This window comes from Zea mays, chromosome 9 (assembly GCF_902167145.1).
Source record: "Zea mays cultivar B73 chromosome 9, Zm-B73-REFERENCE-NAM-5.0, whole genome shotgun sequence".
In the NCBI taxonomy this organism is placed as follows: Eukaryota; Viridiplantae; Streptophyta; class Magnoliopsida; order Poales; family Poaceae; genus Zea; species Zea mays.
The window spans coordinates 21,800,664-21,817,664 of NC_050104.1; the positions used below are offsets into that span (position 1 = coordinate 21,800,664).

At 42.0% G+C, this 17,001-nt stretch overlaps 1 pseudogene; it reads right to left on the minus strand.

The window, feature by feature from the left end:
• Positions 1 to 6,664: 6,664 nt before the first annotated feature.
• Positions 6,665 to 17,001, minus strand: part of LOC109942486 (uncharacterized) — a 41,418-nt pseudogene continuing 31,081 nt past the window's right edge.

The window sequence follows — 17,001 nt, forward strand, 5'->3', positions numbered from 1 at the left end:
GGGGAGAAAATTTCAAATCTTGAAAATGCTTCTCATTTACCTTTGACTATTTTGCCAAAGACTTTGAAAAGAATTTCCAAAACATTTGCAAAACAAAACATGTGGTGCAAGCGTGGTCCAAAATTTTTAAATTAGAAGAAAGTCATCCATGCATATCTAGTAGAAATGATTATTGGTTTCATTCCAAGCAACCTTTGCACTTACATTATGCAAACTAGTTCAATTCTGCACTTCTATATTTGCTTTGGTTTGTGTTGGCATCAATCACCAAAAAGGGGGAGATTGAAAGGGAAATAGGCTTACACCTTTTCCTAATTAATTTTGGTGGTTGAATTGCCCAACACAAATAATTGGACTAACTAGTTTGCTCTAGATTATAAGTTTCACAGGTGCCAAAGGTTCACAACAAACCAATAAAAAGACCAAGAAAGGGTTCAAACAAAGAGAGCAAAAGACAACCGAAGTGTGCCCTGGTCTGGCGCACCGGACTGTCCGGTGTGCCACCGGACTGTCTGGTGCACCAGGGAACTCAACTCCAAACTGCTCACCTTCGGGAATTCTGGGAGCCGCTCCGCTATAATTCACCGGACTGTCCGGTGTAGCACCGGACTGTCCGGTGCGCCAGTGGAGTAACGGCTACTACAGCGCCAACAGTCGCCTGCAACAGCATTAAATGCGCTACTGTGCGCGCAGAAGTCAGGCACGCGCCAGAAGGCACACCGAACAGTCTACAGGACCTGTCCGGTGCACCACCGGACTGTCCGGTGGCCCAGAAGATAGAAGCTCCAACGGTCGAACCCTAACGGTCGGGTGACGTGGCTGGCGCACCGGACAGTGTCCGGTGGCGCACTGGACTGTCCGGTGCGCCATGCGACAGCAGCCTCCACCAAACGGCTAGTTTGGTGGTTGGGGCTATAAATACCCCCAACCACCCACCATTCATTGCATCTAAGTTTTCAGCCTTCATACACCTTACAAGAGCTATAGCATTCAATACAAGACACAACCAAAGAGATCAAATCCTCTCCCAAGTCCAAAGATCATTCCAATCAAATAGTGACTCGTGAGAGAGAGACTTATGTTCATTTGAGCTCTTGCGCTTGGATTGCTTTTCTTCTTCCTTCTTTCTTGTGTTCAACTCAATTGTAACCAAGGCAAGAGACACCAATTGTGTGGTGGTCCTTGTGGGAACTTAGTGTCCCGTTTGATTGAGAAGAAAAGCTCACTCGGTCTAGGTGACCGTTTGAGAGAGGGAAAGGGTTGAAAGAGACCCGGTCTTTGTGACCACCTCAACGGGGAGTAGGTTTGCAAGAACCGAACCTCGGTAAAACAAATCATCGTGTCATCCGCCTTATTTGCTTGTGATTCATTTTCGCCCTCTCTTTCGGACTCGTTTATAATTCTAACGCTAACCCCGGCTTGTAGTTGTGCTTAAAGTTTGTAAATTTCAGATTCGCCCTATTCACCCCCCTCTAGGCGACTTTCACTTAACATGGTTTAAAATGTTAAGAAGTGTGACATATAGCTTTTTAATCTTTTCAAGTGGTATCTAGTACTTACAAGTGGTATCATTTGATTTACATAATATGTGCTAAATTCCAAATTATAGATAACTTACTCCTAATATCACCTACAAGTAATGCTTGCACTCGTGTGGCATTTCCTTGTCAAGTGGTTTTTTGGCCTTAATAGTCTAAGTGCATTTATCCTACAAATATTCAAACTTGTGTGCAAACTTTTAAGGCTGGTCACCCTATACATTGATATCTCTGAGACTAACATCTTTTTCAAGTCTATCATGTATGTAGGAGATTCACTAAAAGAAAAAAAGTTCGTAGAGTAAAGCAATATACTTCAACTAACAAGTGTTATCATGCACAAATGGTATCATGAACTTCTACATGTGGTGTCTCTAAACCAATGTCATTGTGTAGTCCTTCATTCGGTATCAGGATCTTCATGTGGGAATTGCTACGCATAAGGTTTACTATTCATAATGTGTATGCATACATATAGTGGGAACTTAGTCTATATAATGTGAGAGTCGATTTTATGATCAGTCTCCTATAAAATAGGAGAACCTTCAAATCAAAAGGGGAGAAGTTTTTAGGTTCACAAAATTATTTGCTTGCTTTGATTGTGTTGTCATTCACTAAAAAGGAGATATTATAGGAAAAATAGACTCGGGCCATTGATAGTCGAGTTTTGATGTTTGATGATCAATGTGACCATTTGAGCTAACATTATTTCCTAATGTTTTAGATATAGTTCAAAGGATGCTCGGGTGTGAACTTAGATGAAGGCAAAGAGGTGATCTAGAAGATCAACGGCTCAAGAAAGACACTAGAAGACTTATTAAAAATCTAAACAATTATGCAAGGGTACAAGATAAGACGAAGACATATGGAGACAGAAAAAAACAACTTAACAGCACCAGATATGTCTAAAGAGGCACAGGATAATTAAACTAAAGATACGAGTGTTACTGTACTGAAAAGTGTGAATGAAATAGAATACTTTAGACATGCAGGTGTGCATTAGATACAACACCCATACAAGAATATGATGTGTTTGGAAAAATCCACAAGACACCAGATGTATCTAGTGTGCCAACGGATACCCCACCAGACGAGTAGTTGACGTATACTAATATATATATATATATATATATATATATATATATATATATATATATATATATATATATATATATATATATATATATATATATATATATATATATATATATATATATATATATATATATATATATATATATATATATATATATATATATATATATATATATATATATATATATATATATATACAGACACACACACACGCTGGAATCAGTGGCGGCTGTCCAATGTTTAAGGAAATAACCTTGTCGACGATCATGCGGCTGCTAGCTAGCTAGGACCTATAGTGTCTGGCTCACATGATTAATTTCTTGAAATATTAGGCGGTTTAGGTCACCAACAGTTTTGGCAATTATATCACGAAATAGGGTTGTTAGATCGATCACGCGGCGACCACAACGACAAGAGAGTGCAGGTGATCGAAAGCGTCAACTCGACGTCCGAATTGTGTCATGCTTATGTGTGGCGCCATGCATGAAATAATTAATCCAACTAACGTATGTACGGCCAATCAAAACTAGCTGTCGTCTTTGTTGCCATAGTACGTAGATGTAGATTTGTGCTTTTGCTTTGTCCTCGCTAGTAGTTTTAAACTAGCTGCGTGTATAAAAAAAACAATTAAATAGCATATATTTTTACCGAACAAATAGCATGTGATTTGCAGTGTGGTCATTCATGCATGCATGAAGCATGCATGCAGCATTTGGCGCCGAGGTTTTCAACCATCTGGTCTCAGGGTGCCTAATAATCCAATCCACATGGTGAGACTGCTCACTGCCGTTGGTTGAAATAAAGAGGGAGGCTAAATCTATCAGAAATATCCAGCAGCGGCTTCCCTCTCCCTCCGTCAACTTTCGTGGTCGATTCGGTACTGCGAGAGTCCTCTGTCCTAACCTTGAACTGTGAGCAAGCGGTATCATCCATCTCTCTCTTTTTTTAATGGAATTACATGGAGATCTACATACGCGTGCGTGTTGCCGTATTTGTTATGAAAGTGAAACGTCTGAATTGCTGTTGAACTACGTACGTACGTGCAAGTGGTGTCGCGTGGTTGTAGACTTGTAGGCACACACATGCATGCATGACAAGATTTCCTTCCTAGCAGTAATAATTATCAGAGGGGCCAACGATTGTTCTAATATTTCTCAAGTTGAAAAAAGGCACTCCATTTAGTTGTGCTGGTAAGAAAAAAAATCAAAAAAAATCTTTGCCTCGAAATTTCCTGTACACCACCGAGTCTATATATAGTCTGTGTTGAATTGTAGAAAATAACCAATGAGTTTGGTCTGAGAACCTTGAGCTGTGTAGTAGGGAGGAGGTCGTCCCATCAGCATATATGCAGTCTGAATCTGAATTTCGATTTGGGCAGAGCCGCATAGGACCGCATACTTTCTGCGGCCGGGTACAGGCACCTCTCGCCTCGCCGTGCCACCGCATCCACTTCCATGGTGTCAATAAAAAAAAAACTTCTCGTACTTCTTGGCAAGGTCATATATGATCGAGGAGAGCTAGCCCATTTTGAACCTGCCTTTTTTTTCTATGCATGCTTTTTCTTTAACAAGAAATTAAACCGATGAAGCATCGCTGTCACAAATAAACTCGTTGGCCTTGAAGAGAATTTAGCGCCTTCTATCTCAGCATTTTTTTTTCTTTCTAAAAAAACCATCAGTATCTGATCTCTCTACTAACCTCCAAGCTACAGCACAAAACCATGCAGGGCTTGTTTCATAACATTTGCATGAGTAGACTAGGTCTACTACCAAGACTTGGCTGAATTCATAGTCCAACGTACAGAATTCATCCTATATATAATATAAACACTACACCAAAATACTTAACTTCCGAGGGGCTAAACCGTAGGAAGTTAGCGCAAAACTCTCGGAAGTAACTGAAACAGTCGGAAGTTAGCCAAAACCGTCGGAAGTTAGCCCGTCGGAACAAATTAGTCGGAAGTTAGGCTTCCTTCCGACGGACTCTCGGAAGTTAAAGAAACTTCCGAGAGGGACATCAGCCTCTCGGAAGTTGTTGATTAACTTCCGAGAGGAGTTAACGCCGTCGGAAGTTAGGTACTGACACCGTCCATCACGAACTAACGCCGTCCGCGGGATAACTTCCGAGAGGCCGTCGGAAGTTAGCCACTAACTTCCGAGAGTTTTCGACGCCTCTCGGAAGTTAAATTGACCAGCACTTAATATACAATTTGTTTTTGGCAATTCAACACATTGCATACATAACAAATATATATAACAGTAACAAATATATATAACAGCCACAATACACAACATATCACATATAACATCTCACATACATAATAATAACACAAGACACAAGTCAAATCCACCTCGACATAAGAATTCACAAGTCTCACAAGACATAAGTTTGAAGTCTCACAAGACATAAGTTTGAAGTCTCACAAAACACATCGAATGGAAGCCCACTATTGTCGATCAACATCAGGAAATATCGAAGAGTGATGCTCGCTACCTCCACTCGCGAAGAGCGTATTGACAAAGTCTAACCCATCATCTTGTTGCTGCGCCGACAAGGTAGCTGGAGGAGTCTCATATACCTATACAAATGACATTCACGGAGTTACATCGTAATGTAACAAGTAAATTATGATAAATTTGCATACCTGATGTTCGGTAGGTGGAGGTGGAGGTGAAGTCCAAGGAAAATGTATGGAAGGTGGAGGTGGGGGGGGGCATCGGAAACTGTATCCCTTGGGCTTGTGCTAGTTGCTACCAAATTTCCGAACACATTAATGTCAGTGTCTTAAATCAATACATAACTTAAAATGAATAATCTTTTTGAACTTACTTGTATCAGTGCTTGCTGTTGTTGAAACTGAGTAGCATAGTATTCTTGTTGAGCAGCATGCTGCCTCAAGTATTCCTCCTGAATCCTTTGTCGCTCCTGATGTTGCCTAAGCTCTTCTCGTAGTTGCTCAACTTCTGCAGTATCCTGAGTAGAGCGACGGGAGCTACGAGCAGCAGACCTCGACGAACCTCCCCTCTGAACCGTCACCTGGCTCGAGTCGATGACGTTATCAAAAATCGAGTACCTTCAAACAAGTAACATCACGACAGATTAAAAAATAATCTATTGTACTTAAACCGATGAAACAAGATAAGGTATGTAGAGTCCACACCTTCCATGGGGTTTTCCACCACTTGCATACACAGCCTGAGGATCAATAGGTGCGGTCCTCCAGTCGTAGTCCGATCCGTGCTGACTAGACATCGCCTCAGCATATGCAGCCTCCATACAAAAGAACAATGCAATCTTACATCACTGGGCACATACATAAATTCATATGAACAACACATAAATCTACCTAGCATTTGAAAACACTCACCAGACGATCTGTTGCCTTTTGGCTACACAACACATCTGGATTTGCAGGATCTGGTCCTCTGTGCCCCCTCAGGTATATTTGAACATCACTGGGCACTACACCACTGCTAGCTTCCTGTACGTACATTTGACAAACATTATAATCAGAAATGACATCAAGTCATATACAATCAACAAAACTACACCACTGCTAGTTTCCTGTACTTACCATTCGTTTTGCCAAACGAAAGTGATCATCACCTCCATACTTGTGATACGACTCGGTTCCACGATTGGAACTTTGTCGTATAGACTTTGCCTTGAAATTATCCGAAGCCCAATAACGGCATAAGGCACGCCAAGCAGCATCATTGGCGGCTATCCATGGAATCGAATGCTATGGAAACACAATTCATTTATAAGTAACTATAACATATACAAGGAACACAGTACATCATATGCAAAAACATCAATTTTTTCCAACATAAGCAAAAACATCAATTACCTGAAGAAAATCTTGCTCAGTCATAGAAAGTCCATATTGTGACGCCTCGCTCTTACTGGTTGCTCGTCGTCCTTCACTACTCAACATAGCTTGATTAATCACCTGGATTCGAACATAGTACATCATATCCGCAACAACATCTGCCGCGTTCTTATGGAACACAGAGTGTGCATGCTCGGTATGAGTATCTCCATCAGGCAACTTATAATATTTCTGAAAAAGAAACATAGTCAAGAATCCATAATATGAATCAATCATTGAGCTGATAACTTCGCAAGAAGATAGATAAACATACCCAGAAGTCGTGCCAAACTGCACCTTGCGCATTCCCATGTTGCGCGTTAACCGCAAGGCCGTATTGATCCCATCTTGTGACAGGGACCTCAATACCATTCTCAATCACCAATCCAGGCCATCTCATACGACAGATATTGCCCAACACTTTATTTACTTGCCTTACACGATCTTTGCCGGTGAAACTACTATCCAGCCAAGCCCTAACAACACAAGCACAATTGTCAAATTCAAAAATAATTATTTATCATCAATGTGTAAGACATAAGAACAAAGCAAATATGCTCTTACCCATCTCCACTCGGGATTATCTCAACCTTGTTAACTGGTTCTTTAGGAGGGGGGACCCAACTAGTCTTCCGCGGCTTCCGGACCCGTGAAGACCCTCCAACTCCCCCGCTTCCAGAACCTCCACCTGAAACACCAGCTTCTCCTTCCCTTGACCCACTAGCTCCCCCAACTCCCGACCCTCCATCATTGGGCCATTCACCCCACCCTGTCTCTTCCTCATCTTCCACTTGTCTCCACTCCTCTGTCTCTTCCTCATCTTCAGGCTCATCCTATAGATCAAAATTGATAATTTAGTTATTCGAACTCATACAAATATTACATTACAAAACAAATATATTGGTTACCTCATTCCTCTGTACGCCGACTGCCTGACCCTGCAACTCTGGAACATGCTCCAACAAAGCTCTACGCCTGCTCGAGCTTGAACTAGTGCCCTGGAACACTAAGTCCTCCTTTCTCCCAAAAATTGAGGCTCTCCTCGCTAGTCCCTTAGCGAGCTGCTTGACCTTTTTAGACATCCTGTTATTAAAACAAAATCAAATTAGTAATTGAGCATAATGTAAATGAACATAATGTATTGAAATGAACATAATGTAATTGAACATAATGTATTGAAATGAACAATAAATATATAATTACTTTTTAGTCGTATTCAAAATCAGGATCAAATTGTTTTCTACGATTCGATGTTTTCTTCTTTGACTTCCGTTTCCGTTTTTTGGGACTTACTACATCTTCAGGATCTCCCACTAATGATTCTGGCAAAACCTCAGTATCTATATTAAAATTGGTCGGAAGTTCATCTTCTTGGTAAATTTCTTCAACTTCCGCCTCGAACCATTCACCCTTGGTGTGTAACTGTTCACGAGGATTCACTTTGTACACTACCCATGTGGCTTCCAGCTTTATAGATGGATACGGTATGTAGTACACCTGGTCAACTTGGTGAGCAAGAACAAATTTGCTACATGCACTTGTTTTGAGCTCATGTTTGACTTCTACCATGCCAAATTGGTTTTCTACAGTCCCTTGATTGGGATCAAACCAATCACATTTGAAAAACACCACCTTAAGATTTTTGCTCCCGGCAAAGTCGTACTCGAGTATGTCATTAATAACTCCATAATAATTCATCTCTCTTCCACGATCATCGACTGCCCTGCATACAACTCCAGTATTTTTTGTCGCCGCAAATGGACGAGTACATTCAAATTTGGTCGAACGAAAACGAAACCCCTTAATGTCGTAACGACCGTAGCTTCTGACTTTTACGATTGCGTAAGACATCTGAAGCAAGTCCTCGTCTAAATTTGGAATTTTGTCACACTGCCAATCAGATGGTGAAATTAGATTTATAAAACAAAATATATAAAGTATAACAAGAGTGTTAGGTTATTTACATAATTTCGAAACCAATTAATGAAATTGGGCTTCCCATGTCTTCCTCGAAGCGCGTTTTCATACTGCCTCGAGGACAATTTCTCATTAAGATGCGATTGGAATTCTCTGTTACAACAAGTAAACAAATGAGGTGCGGAACATGATTACTACAAGTAAACAAATTGAAATATGGAGTCATCTTACTTGAAATATTGAGTCATTTCATCCATATTTTCATACATATAGAGCAAAGCGTCCAACTTTTCTTCGCGCTCAGGATGATATTCTGTGGATGCCCCAACAGTCTTGCCCTCAATCTCAAAAATTTGGAGATTGCTTCGGGTCCCTACTTTGTCATCATGATACCTCAATGTAGGGGCATTGATATTGTGCTCGTCTGCAAAGTATACACTCGTGAAGGCTGCTACCTCTTTATATTTGAATTCTTCAGCTATACACCCTTCAACTCTTCCTTTGTTACCAACCATTGAACTAAGCTTCTTTAATGCCCTTTCAATATGGTACATCCACCTGTATTGCACAGGACCACCAACCTTAGCTTCATATGGAAGGTGGACAAGTAGATGTTGCATTGGATTGAAGAATCCTGGGGGGAATATTTTTTCCAACTTGCATATAAGGACAGGAATTTCTGTCTCCAACTTCTCCATCACATCTTTGTTTATTTCTTTAGCACAAAGTTGCCTATAAAAGTAGCTTAACTCAGCTAAAGCCTGCCAGATACTGACTTTCAAATACCCTCGGAACATTACAGGGAGGAGCCTTTCCATCATTATATGATAATCATGGCTCTTCAATCCAGTTATTTTATTTGTCTTTAAGTTCACAGCTCTCCTAAACCCGACCGCATAACCATCTGGGAATTTCAAAATTTTCAACCATTCCATTACTTCTTTCTTCTGTTTAGGTTTTAGACAAAATTGAGCACGTGGCTTTTTTCCATTTTCGTCAAGTTCCTGGCTTGGTCGGTTACAAAGTTTTGCTAAGTCCTTTCTGGCCTTTATATTGTCTTTTGTTTTGTCACCTAGATTCATGCAGGTACTTAGAATGCTTTCACCAACATTACGTTCCTGATGCATGACGTCAATGTTATGCATTAGAATCAATGCCTTAACATAAGGTAGTTCCCATAAACCACATTTATGTGTCCAGTTATGCTCGGTTCCAAAACCTATGTATCCATCACCACTTTCATTCTCTTTCAAATTATTAAGCATAGCCTCAATCTCTATTCCGCTAAGACGCCTGGGCGGTCCCTTTGTCACGATAGTGCCCTTCTTAAAGGTGTTAACCTCGAACCTATACGGGTGTTTTTGGGGCAAGAAGCATCTGTGGCAGTCAAAGTAACAGATCTTCCCTCCAAACTCAAGGCGGAAACAATCTGTATCCTTGCCACATATTGGACATGTCAGAGTTCCATGGCAGCTCCATCCAGCAAATAAACTGTATGCCATGAAATCATGAATGGACCACAAATATGCAACTCGAAGTGTGAATTTCTCGTTTTTGTAGCAATCGTATGCTTCGACTCCTTTCCATAACTTTTTGAGATCATCGATCAAGGGTTGCATCATCACATTCAGCCCTTTCCCAGGATGGTCTGGACCAGGAATAATTAGGGAAAGAAACATGTAATCATATTTCATGCACAGATGAGGTGGAAGGTTGTATGGAATAACAAATACAGGCCAACAAGAATATGATGCTGCGTTCGTATTGAAAGGTGTGAAACCATCTGTCGCCAACCCAATTCGAATATTTCTCACTTCACTAGCAAATTCTGGATCAAAGTCATCTAGAGCCTTCCACGCATCACTGTCAGACGGGTGCGTCATCACATGAGTGTCCCCTCGTTCACGTTCTTTATGCCATCTCATGTGCCTAGCTGTGTTCCTCGAAAGAAACAAACGCTTAACACGAGGCGCAAGAGGCATATAACGTAGTTGCTTTTGGGCTACAGTTGATATGACCATTTCACCATCATCGTTTTTAACCTCTACATATCTCGACTTGCCACACTTTAGACACTTACTATCATTCTCATGATCCTTCCAGAACAGCATACAATTATCTGGACAGACATCGATTTTCTGATAGTCCATACCTAGACCTGAGAGCAGTTTCCTGCACTGATACACGTCTTTCGGCATCTTGTGATTTGGTGGAAACACTTCACTGATTAAGTTCAAGAGCTCGTTGTAACAATTGTTCGAGAACACGAACTTGGACTTGATAGCCATAAGTCGAGTCACGAAAGCGAGGATTGAAACTGTTGTGTGTTCATGCAATGGCTCTTCTGCAGCCTTAAGGAGGTCGAAGAACTTTTTAACCTCTGGAGGAGGCGGCTCCTCATGATTTGGTGGAAACACCAAATCAAGATCCTCCCTTAAATCTTCAAGCATCTCGTCCATTCTATCGTACTCCACGTCGTCAGTGTTGTTGGCTTCCGGCAAATTTTCGCGGGGAAAGTCCTCGCCGTGATACACCCATACTTCATAGTTAGGCATGTAGCCATATTTGCAAAGGTGCCCCGACAGAGTTCTCTTGTCTTGACATCTACAAATCCGACACATACTACATGGACAACGCACATCCGTGCCGGTTCTTGATATAGCAAAAGCACGATCAATAAAATCCTCTGTCTTTCTTATCCAATCTGCTGAGGGATCATTCATACGCCAACCTTCATACATCCATCGACGGTCCTCGCCCACCATATTTGATTCTAAAATAGTAGAACACATGATTCATAAATTTTTTCCGGTACTAAACGCATATCGATCGTGTCACTACATCTATAGGAAAAGATAGTTCCTAAACCCACCCATGAGTGACCGGTAGAGCAATGATTTATGACGAGCAACGAGTCCGAACGAAATTTCAGCAGCATAACCCCGTTGTTCTCCATTTACATGCCCATAAATGGTGCAATAGAGAACAACAGGGTTATGTCACCGAAATCTCGTTCGGACCCGTCATCGTCATAAATCCATAGCTCTATCATCCACTAACAGGCTGTCCAAAAAGAGACAATTTCGGACCAATACGAGTCATATGTGTATATATCATGTGACTCGTGCCTATCCGGAATGGGCGACACATATGTTTCACAACACTACGACAATTTTGCAAAAAATATTACTAACACACAACAAACAAGAGACTAACATAATTCAATTACAAGAGACTAACATAATATAAATACTCGGAAGTAGTTACCTGAGACAACGGGATGTGGGGCGGCTGTGCACCCGGCGACGGGGAGGCGGCCGAGCAGACGGGCACGCCGGCGGACGAGCAGACGACGGTGGAGCACGACGGTCGAGCGAGCGGGCGCCGGCCGAGCAGGCGGGCGCGCGGCGAGCCGCCGGGCGGGCGGCGGTGGAGCGTACAGGCAGGCGCGCGGCGAGCAGTGGCGAGCAGGCAAGCGGCGGTGGCGAGCAGGTGGCGGTGGCGAGCAGTGGCGAGCAGGCAGGCGGCGGTGGCGAGCAGGCAGGCGGCGGTGGTGTGCGGCGGCGAGCAGGCGGGCGGCGAGCAAGCGAGCAGGCGTGGCGCGGCGGCGAGACGGCGTGGCGCGCGGGCGGCGAGCAGGCGTGCGGCGGCGAGCGCGCGGCGGCGAGCAGGCGCGGCGGGGAGCGGGCGCGGCGGGGAGCGCGCGACGGCGAGCGCGCGGCGGCGAGCGCGCGGCGGCGAGCAGGCACGGCGGCGAGCAGGCGCGGCGGGCGCGGCGACGAGCAGGCGCGGCGGGCGCGGCGGCGAGCAGGCGAGCAGGCGCGGCGGCTAGACGGCGAGAGCGGACGTTCCAAAATGTGAGACGGGCGCGCGCCGTTAGCATAAACTAGTTAACTTCCGAGAGGCGCGGTGTAAAACCGTCGGAAGTTAAGCCTTACCCGGATCGGTCAACGCTGAATACATAACTTCCGAGAGGCGCGGTGTAAAGCCGTCGGAAGTTAACTTACTTTCGAGAGGCCGTCGGAAGTTAACTTAACTTCCGAAAGGCTCTTGGCCGGCCGTCGGAAGTTAACTTAACTTCCGAGAGGCACTAGTCGCCACTCGGAAATTATTAATTTCCTACGGTTTCGAAAAAAAACCGTAGAAAGTTATTTGCCTCTCGGAAGTTGCTTATTTTGGTGTAGTGAAATATAGTACATAAATATCTCTCACGTATAGTAATAAACACTAGTGCACAAATATTTTCCACATAAAACTGTATTAACTTAATTGATCTATGACTTAATTATGATTATTAGAATGGAATTCAAAGCATCCAAACAGAGCACCCCTTAGAAAAGAAGTAGCTCATAATGGAAAACGGCAAAGTAGATGACACATGCATGACCAAAAGGACAGTTCATGCCTCCTTATATCTGGTGTACAACAGAGAAAGATTTTCGCTGCTAGCTAGTTTCTTCGAGATGAGGACATCCCCCATGACTCTATGATTTAATAGCAACATAATATATATGATTTCCAAAACTTGTGTGTAAACAGAACCATTGCCTCAGCACTTAACAAGAATCACCATTTGTCATCTTTTACTTAATCAGAAGCCAGCCGGCACTCATTCAATTTTCAACCCTTGGTTCGTACAACCCCTGCTAACCTAGCTAATAATATAAGGGTCAACAATGCTCAGCCAACGAACTGCTTGTTTCTTTTCCCTCCCACACACCATGCTCAGCCCGATGTCAACTAGAATTGTTTTCATTTCAAAGCATTCATCCAAAAAGAACGCAACAATGCTGCTGCGGGGTTGAAAAATAAAGGTTAACATCTGAAACACTATTTACATTTGTAAGCATATCTTGACTTTGAAGGATTAATTGCAAAAGGAGGGATGTAAGCCCACACAATTGTCGTCGCCATGTACTTGCGGTGCTACTGAAGCATTTCATTATCCGTAAACTTCAACAGCGATCAAATTTAAACAGAGACGCCCAGATGCAATTGAGAACTGGGAAAAATATCGGCAAGTCCAAGCTTTGAAAAAAAAAGTTTTTTTTTTGTCAAGATATCATCACAGTACTTTGCGGGCAGCCATATAACCCATACAATAATGGCGCAAGTCAATGCTGTCATCAAGGATTGAATTGTGTGCATGTCAAGAACACAGACGTCCTTCTTTATTTCCATTTAGGCTGCATCACATAAAAGTAAGGTTGGCTCCTTTGCAGTTAGAATATTAAAGCTAAGTCCCCATTGGCTCTTTTGCTATATATTGATGACAACTGGGTGTTAAACATTTGAGGAATCAACTTATAACCACAACAATAATGCGAAAAGGTCAAACCATCTCCAAACAGTCCATGTGCTTATCTAAAAGCCTCCATGGAAATAAGAAAGTAAATAAAAAAGAAAATTAAGAGAAAGAACTGGTTCTGTAAGGCACGGCACGAGCTGAAAGGAATCAGTCAGAAGTTCAGAACACAGAAAAGGAAGTTAAAATGCATTTTCGCTTCTAAAGAATTGCTGGGACGAAATCACCTGACTTAATTTGTGTCAGTTGAACTGGTAAATAGAAACAAGAAAAATGCAACAGAAAAAAAATGTAAAATGTCGTAAACCGGCTTTTCCCCTTTTTTCACCCTCTGACATATGCTAGCTCTTGTTTCTGCCATTATTTTCACGTTGACACAGTAAAAAAAATTGTGTGTTTAATAAACTTTTCCATACATTTTGGAGAAGAATGTTGACTATTGCGTTCCAATTCCAATCAACTCGTCTGTACGACCAGTCATACTCATCTTGGTTTCACTGTAAAGATAATGTCTCTATTTCTGAAGATTCTGATTGCTGGTGCACTAGGGTCAGAGCCAGAATTATGACATAAGAGGGGCCGAACAATTCGTCAATAAAGTGACAAAATATTGTAGGATATATATATGCATGCGTATACTAATTTACGTATAGAATAGATAACAAGTTTATTAAGAAAAAAGTTGCACCATATAATTATATATTGATTAACTCTAACAAAGATCAAAATAACTTGCCTCTTCGTTGATCGGCCAAATTAAAAGCTTTGATTATATCATGAGAGTTTACCTTAGCTGTCAATTTTATCTCAATACAGATGATCAAGTAACTTCACATAAAATCATCTCCCACTTTATTTGGTAGATGTGTTTTTGATAAGTTGTATACATCAAGGTAATAATCCGTTAGCTTGCTTAGGTGCACGGCAAAATCATCGCGCACACAATAAATATCTGGTGACAACTTTGAACCGAAATTATCGATTTAATTATTAATGACGAATTTGATGCTTCAAAAAATATGTTAGATTTTTAATTGGATAGATAAATTTATCCTGACAAAGAAAAATTCTATGATTCATATATTGTGTCCTGTGGGAGAAACACGAAAAACCTAGGTTGACATCGAGAAGAATATAACGACGAACTTGATGCATCTTCTCAGCCCATTTGCAGAATATAGGGAAAATATTTTCTAGCTTCCTTTGAAGTTGGCCGTTCTCGCGAGTCACACCAAAGTATTGTCATTTTCGTGTCCGGTGATGGGGATTACTTCCGTCCAGTTAGTTTTTCCTCAACCGCCTAGTTTGGTAGTCTAAAAACCGGAGAGGATTGGAGGGGATAAAATCCTCTCTTTATTCAATGTTGAATAAGGAAGAGATTTTAGCCCTTCTAATCTCCTCCGGTTTTGTGGCTCCCAAAATGGCCCTTAATTATAGCGATAACGAAAAAAAAGGTCGGGCCGTTAGGCTACAGGCTTTGGGCCTGTACTGATTTGGGCCCACCTCTATGTTATCGCGAGAGTCGCCGATGGCCATTTGGGTTGGGCCTGTATATTTTCTCTGACGATCACTGCACTGTTTTTTGTTTGTTTGTTTGCGCGGAATTACTGCACAAATTTCTCAAGGTGGGAAAGGTCACTCTCATCTTTTACAGCTGTGGCCAGATTGCGCGAGAGTCCAAGTTCCTATTAAAAATACCATCCGTTTTTACAGCTTGGATGGTTTTTTCAACAATGGTTTTAGCCGCCGTGAAGTTATATTAGCCATTAGGTCAGTTGCTGATTCGGAAAAAAAAAAGAGTAAAAAAAGGATTTCTTTTTCTTCTTCTGTATTATGACATGCATGCAAATAATGTATATATTTTAAGCTAGTGTCAAGTAGTCCCCCCCACCAAACATTGCTGCGTCCTCACTGGTGTGCAAGTGCAATCCATTCCTTCCGAAATACACATGAGTCTGCGGCATGCAGCGCGAAGAGCTAGAACGTCGCTGTTGGCGCCCATCAGGTTCATAAAATAGTGCCAGAGTCCGCGAAGAACCCAAGGGCCGCGGATGCTCTCCCGTTTTGTCCACATCTTCTCTTTCCTGCCTGCCCCTGGCCCCTGCTGCCGCGCCCGCCAATTGTTTCTAGTCTAATAATTACAGAATTGCTAGGACGGAGAAGAAAGGCTGTTTGGAATTGGATGCCAATTCTCGCTGCTGATTTGTGTGTGTGTGTGTGGTGGATAGACATCTAATAACGCGGCCCAAGTTGCGCTAGCTCAATCTTCATTCTATCCGCATATGTGTCATTTTTCACTACCGGAAGTAATGGGTGCACAGTTAGCTGAGTTCGTCAAAAAAAATTGTCGAGAGTTACACTCGGTAAAGAGTTTGCCGAGTGTTTTACAGGTTTTACCTAATATTTAAAACACTCGGTAAAGCATCTATGTCTAATAGTGTTTAGTGGTAATACGAGGGATGTCCGTGCTGGTCTGCATAGCGAACATGCATACAACATGAGCTAAGCTAGTCTATGAGATCAGAGAACATTGCTTGCCATCGTTTTCTAACCTGCTGTCTTCTCACTGCATTATCGGATATGCCTAGCTAATTCGAGTTTGTCTATATTGCTTTTTTTTTTCTCCAACAGAGTTCTGTGACTTCTGTCAATCTGTCAGGAAAAAAATGTGGAATATTGTAGAGGATAATGAAATTGTTCGAGTAATTAATGCGTATGTACGTATATCCAAGATCGACTAATGAGAACCATGAATACGTACTTGCTGTGGTGAAGGAATGACCTAATTGCTTACACACCTAAACATGTTTTCCTTAAAGAGGATCATGATAGAAAGAGACACAACACATAGTCGTCCTGGTAATAAGCCTAGTCGTCTTCGATCACACGATCCTTGCAAGACCAGTCTCACAAAGGATCGTCAACAAAGTTTTACATAAACAAATCGTATGCATGTGACTTGACGAAAGCTTAGCACTAAAAGGATGGTGGCTGAAGATGACAACAAACAAGAATGAGCAACATGTAACAAAAACAGTAGAGGCTCCATGTGATCAGAATTATTATCCGTAAACTTCAACAGCGATCAAATTTAAACAGAGACGCCCAGATGCAATTGAGAACTGGGAAAAATATCGGCAAGTCCAAGCTTTGAAAAAAAAAGTTTTTTTTTTGTCAAGATATCATCACAGTACTTTGCGGGAAGCCATATAACCCATACAATAATGGCGCAAGTCAATGCTGTCATCAAGGATTGAATTGTGTGCATGTCAAGA